General features: G+C 51.0%; 1 long non-coding RNA gene across 1 annotated transcript in view; it reads left to right on the forward strand.

The window, feature by feature from the left end:
* Positions 1–5,197, forward strand: part of LOC144950909 (uncharacterized) — a 20,427-nt gene extending 15,230 nt beyond the window's left edge. Inside the window, exons 2-3 of the long non-coding RNA XR_013640427.1 lie at positions 2,292–2,454; positions 5,097–5,197. This is a non-coding gene — a long non-coding RNA (uncharacterized LOC144950909). The remainder of the gene's footprint in view (positions 1–2,291; positions 2,455–5,096) is intronic.
* The last annotated feature ends 2,277 nt before the right edge of the window (positions 5,198–7,474 follow it).

The raw sequence follows: 7,474 nt of genomic DNA on the forward strand, positions 1-7,474 counted from the left end.
ACCGCCATCATCACCGCTATCATCATCATCAATCAGCACCACGATACCCATCATCACCATTACCACCACCACCATCACCATCATCACCGTCACCGCCATCATCACCGCCATCACCACCACCGCCATCATCACCGCCACCATCATCATCACCGCCATCATCACCGCCATCACCACCACCGCCATCATCACCGCCACCACCATCATCACCGCCATCATCACCGCCATCACCACCGCCATCATCACCATTACCACCACCACCATCATCACCGCCATCATCACCGCCATCACCACCACCGCCATCATCACCGCCACCATCATCATCACCGCCATCATCACCGCCATCACCACCACCGCCATCATCACCGCCACCACCATCATCACCGCCATCATCACCGCCATCACCACCGCCATCATCACCATTACCACCACCACCATCATCACCGCCATCATCACCGCCATCATCACCGCCATCATCATCATCCCCACCATCACCACTCATGCCACAACCATCACTACCACCAGAATGATAGCCTGCCACACCTAGCCTGATACAGCAGTCAACCTGTAACACCTGGGTCTGTTACGTGACCTCCTCCTGCACCTAGCCTGGCACAACAGTCAACCTGTAACACCTGGGTCTGTTACGTGACCTCCTCCTGCACCTAGCCTCGCACAGCAGTTAACCCGTAACACCTGGATCTGTCCTGTCACCTCCTCCTGCACCTAGCCTGGCACAGCAGTCAACCCATAACACCTGGGTCTGTTACGTGACCTCCTCCTGCACCTAGCCTCGCACAGCAGTTAACCCGTAACACCTGGATCTGTCCTGTCACCTCCTCCTGCACCTAGCCTGGCACAACAGTCAACCTGTAAAACCTGTGTCTGTCCACGTGACCTCCTCCTGCACCTAGCCTGGTACAGCAGTTAACCCGTAACACCTGGGGCTGTCCACGTGACCTCCTCCTGCACCTAGCCTGGCACAGCAGTTAACCCGTAACACCTGGGTCTGTCACGTGACCTCCTTCTGCACCTAGCCTGGCACAGCAGTCAACCCGGAACACGTGGGTCTGTCCCGTGACTTCCTGCACCTAGCCTGGCACAGCAGCTAACCCGTAACACCTTGATCTGTCCAACGTGACCTCCTGCACCTAGCCTGGCACAGCAGTCAACCCGTAACACGTGGGTCTGTCCCGTGACCTCCTGCACCTAGTCTGGCACAGCAGTTAATCCGTTACACCTGGGTCTGTCACGTGACCTCCTCCTGCACCTAGCCTGGTACCGCAGTCAACCTGTAACACCTGTGTCTGTCCACGTGACCTCCCCCTGCACCTGGCCTGGAACACCAATTAACCCGTAACACCTGGGTCTGTCCACGTGACCTCCTCCTGCACCTAGCCTGGTACAGCAGTCAACCCGTAACACCTGAGGCTATCACGTGACCTTAAAGTGCACCTAGCCTGGCACAAGCGCCGTGGTGACGTCACCCCCACTTAGTGGCGAACAGCAGCAGCTGCTGTTGTTGTTGTTGATGATGTTGAGAGGATTTTGAACAACAAGACACATGCAAAGGCCCCCCGTATAGGCTTGGCAGGCTGTTGGGGCAAGTGCATGGTCCACTCGCCGCTCCATCTCCCCGGTGGAGCGGCTGCCGTGGAGACGGAGCGACGGTGCCCAGGGGCAGGCGCCGTGCGGATCGTAACATCCAGCAGTGGATTGATTGCTGATGATGATTATGACATCAGCGATGATGATGGTGATCATGACGACGATGATGATGATGCTTATGATGATTGACAAAGATGATGATGGTGATTATGACATCAGCGATGATGATGGTGATCATGACGACGACGGTGATGATGCTTATGATGATTGACAATGATGATGATGGTGATTATGACGTCAGCGATGGTGATCATGACGACGATGATGACGACGACAATGATGATGACGATGATGGTGATGATGATTATGATGATTGACAATGATGATGATGGTGATCATGACGACGATGATGACGACGATGATGACGACAATGATGATGACGATGATGGTGATGATGATTATGGTGATTGACAATGATGATGATGGTGATTATGACGATGATGATTACGACGATGGCGCCGATGATGATGATGGCGATGATGGTGATGATGATTATGATGATTGACAATGATGATGATGATGGTGATTATGACGATGATGATTACGACGATGGCGCCGATGATGATGACGATGATGATGATATCAATGATTCAAAGTTCGATTGTTATGTCGTCTGTTCGGTACAGACTAAGGTGGTGGCCATTGACAACAACAACAGCCACAACAACAACAACATCAACAACAACAACCACCCCAGCAGGGAGTGGTGAGCGCGCACCGCTGCGGGATGGATGCTGACGGTGATGAGAGGAGATGCAGCAGCTACCGGTCACTCACCAGGTCACGCCGGTAAGGTCACGGAGGTTAAACTCACAGACTCGCACAGAGACCCATAGACTCGCACAGAGACCCATAGACTCACACAGAGAGCCACAGACTCACACAGAGAGCCACAGACTCACACAGAGACGCATAGACTCACACAGAGACCCATAGACTCACACAGAGATCCATAGACTCACACAGAGACCCATAGACTCACACAGAGACCCATAGACTTACACAGAGACGCATAGACTCACACAGAGACCCATAGACTCACACAGAGACCAATAGACTTACATAGAGACCCGTAGACTCACACAGAGACCCGTAGACTCACACAGAGACCCATAGACTCACACACAGAGACCCATAGACTAACATAGAGACCCACAGTCACACATAGAGACCCATAGACTCACATAGAGACCCACAGACTCGCATAGAGACCCATAGACTCACAAAAAGACCCATAGACTCACATAGAGACCCATAGACTCACATAGAGACCCATAGATTCACACAGAGATCACTAGTCTCGCATAGAGACCCGTAGACTCACATAGAGACCCATAGACTCACACAGAGACCCATAGATTCAGACAGAGACCCATAGACTCACACAGAGACCCACAGACTCACACAGAGACCCACAGACTCGCATAGAGACCCATAGACCCACACAGAGACCCATAGACTCATCACACAGAGACCCGTAGACTCACATAGAGACTCATAGACTCACATAGAGACTCATAGACTCGCACAGAGACCCGTAGACTCGCACTGTTCAGACGGTTATAGGATCTCACGGGGCTGGGTGGGGAGGGTGGGGCTGGGTGGAGCTGGGTGGGGCTGGGAGGGTGGGGAGGGGAGGGTGGGGAGGGGCTGGGTGGGGAGGGTGGGGAAGGGCTGGGTGGGGGGTGGCAGGGGTGGGGCTGGGTGGGGAGGGGCTGGTCACCCCGTGGTGCCCTTATAAAACTCAACGTTTCACCTACTCACGCCGGCTTGTGCCCGCCCTCACAGTCGGCCATATTTGCGGAATACACCACGCCGCTGTTGACCCTGCAGGCCATTGACCGAGCAACCCGACGTGTTCCTACCAGCACCCTCCGCAGGACGATGCAGTCTTAACGACGATTCTGATTCTGTTAGAATCGATGTGCGCGTTCGATGATTAAAAAAAAAACATTTATGACCATTTGTATCGTTATTTATTTCACTATTTTCTGAATTTTTTTTTTATTACTTTGTATTTTTTTTAATGATTTGCTACATTTAAAAAATGTCAATTATTTTTTGCGTGACTTTGTATTTTTTGCATATTATTTAACAATGTTCTAAAACAAATGTTTAATTGGATTTTTTGTACAATTTCTATAATTTTTCACGACTATTTTTACGACTTTTCAAATTATCTTAAAATAATTTCTCATTAAACGTTCAGCAAATTTTAATTTTTTTATTATTTCCGATCGCCATTCCCAGCTTATTATTAATATCCATTTCTATAAAAGGAGAAATGTGTCAATATGTGTGTCTGTTCGAAATGTTTAGCATATTTCCCGACATGCTACAAACTTGAAATTTGGCATGTGGGTAGCTTCCAGAATGCACACCATGCAACACGTATAAAAATAGACTTTTGTATTTAAGGATGGGGGGAGGGGTGCAATAATGGTTATATTTTGCAGGGCAAGTGAGCGGTGACGTCACATCTGTGATGTCACCCGCATGCGGCAGCGTTACAAAGTGTGCCTGCTGACGTCACGCACTGTTCCTGCTGACGTCACACAGTGTGCCTGCTGACGTCACGCACCCCCCCCCCCCTCAACCCTCCGCGTTTAATCCAATCCAAGTCTCTGGCGAAGCCGGGTAATAAAGCGAGTTTATTATATTTTTTAATTTAAAGCTTTCGTGACTGCAGGGATTCATATTCTTGGTTCTTTCGGTAAAGTCATCACGTAGAAGGGAAATAATAAAATAATAAAAATATAAAACAATAAAATTCTGTGTGACGTTTCGACTGCAACACAAGCAATCATCATCAGGTGTGAAATCCACAGCAAGAACACGTTCCCATAAATCGTTTAGTTTATTATATTAAAATACCGGCATTTAAATAATTGCTTATCCCACTATTTCATTCTTTTCCCATCGACACCCTGGAGCCATTATTTATTTATTACCCCCTTCCTTATTTTCCTTCCTATTAAAATTATTTTTCGTTTGTACAATTTGAATTATCTTTTTTTTTCTACAACAAAATCCTTCTGCGCCCGTTTCACCCGCACCAACCACCCCCCTCTCTTTTTAAATCCTTTATATTAAGTTCACTTGCTTGCTTGCGCGCTTACGACCGTGCAAATCTTTCGGTCGTTTTTAACCCACTTCCCGTGATCCAATCGAGCTGACATTTTGCACACAGACTCGTTGTGCGTGACAATGTATTTTCGTGAAAAAAAAATTCCAAAATGTTACACTTTTTAGGAAAAAAAAAATTATATTTAATTACCAATTGCTTAATGGTGGCAGGCAATCATCTGACCCATAGGTGGCAGCCATCTCAAGCCAGAGGACGGGAGGACTCTAGCCGCCACGCATATAAAGGATTTATAGTGAAAAACTTTGTTTTTACGGGTTAATTTTTTCTTTCCACTTCTTCCCAGCGAGCGAGCAGCCGGGAGGCCGGCCGCCCGGGGTCGCCTTGACCGCGACCCCGGGGGGGCGAAGGAGGAGGTGGAGGTGGAGGAGGTGGAGGAGGTGGAGGAGGAGGCGCCATGGGTCACCATCCCCGCCAAGTCGTACGGCTCCGGCGACACGAACGGTGGTGCCGGTGGTGCCGGTGGTGCCGGTGGTGCCCCCGGTGGTGACCCCGGTGGTGACCCCGGCGGGAACGCGACGAGGGGAGAGGGCGACGAGGTGGCGATGACGACGACGGCGGCTCGCACCGCTGACGACTACGCCACGGGTAGGGGACAAGGGGGGGAGGGGGGAGAGGAGGCGGGGGGGGGGAGAGGATGGGGGGGGGAGAGGAGGGTGGGGAAGAAGAGGGGGGGGAAGAGGATAGCGATGTGTGTGTGTGTATAGCGATGTGTGTGTGTGTATAGGGATGTGTGTGTGCATAGCGATGTGTGTGTGTGTGTGTATAGTGATGTGTGTGTGTATAGCGATGTGTGTGTGTGTATAGCGATGTGTGTGTGTGTATAGCGATGTGTGTGTGTGTATAGCGATGTGTGTGCATAGCGATGTGTGTGTGTGTGTATAGCGATGTGTGTGTGTGTATAGCGATGTGTGTGCATAGCGATGTGTGTGTGCATAGCGATGTGTGTGTGTGTATAGCGATGTGTGTGTGTATAGCGATGTGTGTGTGTGTATAGCGATGTCTGTGTGTGCATAGTGATGTGTGTGTGTGTGTATAGCGATGTGTGTGTGCATATAGCGATGTGTGTGTGTGCGTAGCGATGTGTGTGTGTGTGCATCACGATGTGTGCGTGTGTGTGCATCACGATGTGTGTGTGTGTGCATCACGATGTGTGTGTGTGCGTGTGTGTGCATAGCGATGTGTGTGTGTGTGCATCACGATGTGTGTGTGTGCGTGTGTGTGCATAGCGATGTGTGTGTGCATAGCGATGTGTGTGTGTGTGCATCACGATGTGTGTGTGTGCGTAGCGATGTGTGTGTGTGTGCATCACGATGTGTGCGTGTGTGTGCATCACGATGTGTGTGTGTGTGCATCACGATGTGTGTGTGTGCGTGTGTGTGCATAGCGATGTGTGTGTGTGTGCATCACGATGTGTGTGTGTGCGTGTGTGTGCATAGCGATGTGTGTGTGTATAGCGATGTGTGTGTGTGTGTGTATAGCGATGTGTGTGTGTGTGTATAGCGATGTGTGTGTGTGCATAGCGATGTGTGTGTGTGTGCATCACGATGTGTGTGTGAGCATAGTGATGTGTTAATGCGCGTGCAGATCCTGGGTCCGTGTCCCATTAATTCAGAGCTTAAAGGCACAACATTATCACAAAGACAAAGATCCCCCCCTGTATAGCCTCACCAGGCTGCTGGGGCAAGTGCTGTTAGCGAGTAGCAGCGCCGATGAAGGCGGGGCACGGCGCACGAGGGGGTGGGTGGCCAGCGCCACGCCCGGCCGCCTTTGTCTCCCCACAGCGGCGATGCTCACTGCACACACCGCACCAGGGGTACCCATTTGAGGCTGAGTCGACCTAGGGGAGGAGGCCCAGGACCGGTCGAGATAATCGTCACCGGTGTTGGCCGTGAGCGGGATTCGAACCCGGGGTCACTAGCTTTGCAGCGGAGTGCGCTAACCGCTACACCACCGCTCCCCACGCACGTACGTACGCACACACGCACGCGCATCAGCACTCGCGCCTCCGTTTGAAACATTCCCAATGTCCTCTTGCCTCTCGCGAAGCAAACGCAAAGTAAGATTCCTGCCTTGCTGATGCCTCGCGTCCCACGTCTGCCACTCCGCATAACACTCGTACGTATCCGTGTGTTTTACGACCCATCTCATTAGCAGCATAACCATGCTGGTGGGGCAATCACGGTGGCTAGGAGATGTTTGCTACCTCGCCTGGTCTGCAGGAGGTCGTGGGTTCGATCCCGATCTTGACGAAGCCTGCTGCTGTATATTTGGAGTTTGCGTGTCTCTCTCCGTGGTGAGATGTTGACTACCTCGCCTGGTCTACAGGAGGTCGTGGGTTCGATCCCGATCCTGACGATGCCTGCTGTATATTTGGAGTTTGCGTGTTTCTCTCTCCGTGGTGAGATGTTTGACTACCTCGCTGGGTATGCAGGAAGTCGTGGGTTCGATCCCGACCCTGACGATGCCTATTGCTGTATATTTGGAGTTTGTGTGTCTCTCTCCGTGGTCGCGTGGATTTTGTCTCCGGGTCCTCCGGTTTTTCTCCCTCCACATTTAGAACCGACGTCACGCTTTTAGAGTATTAGGCTGCTGATGTCAATGTCGACACGATGATGATGATGTTGTTGATGAAGAGCCACTTTGTTGAGCTATCATTTGTGA

The sequence above is a fragment of the Lampetra fluviatilis genome, chromosome 60, assembly GCF_964198595.1.
Source record: "Lampetra fluviatilis chromosome 60, kcLamFluv1.1, whole genome shotgun sequence".
NCBI lineage: Eukaryota > Metazoa > Chordata > Hyperoartia > Petromyzontiformes > Petromyzontidae > Lampetra > Lampetra fluviatilis.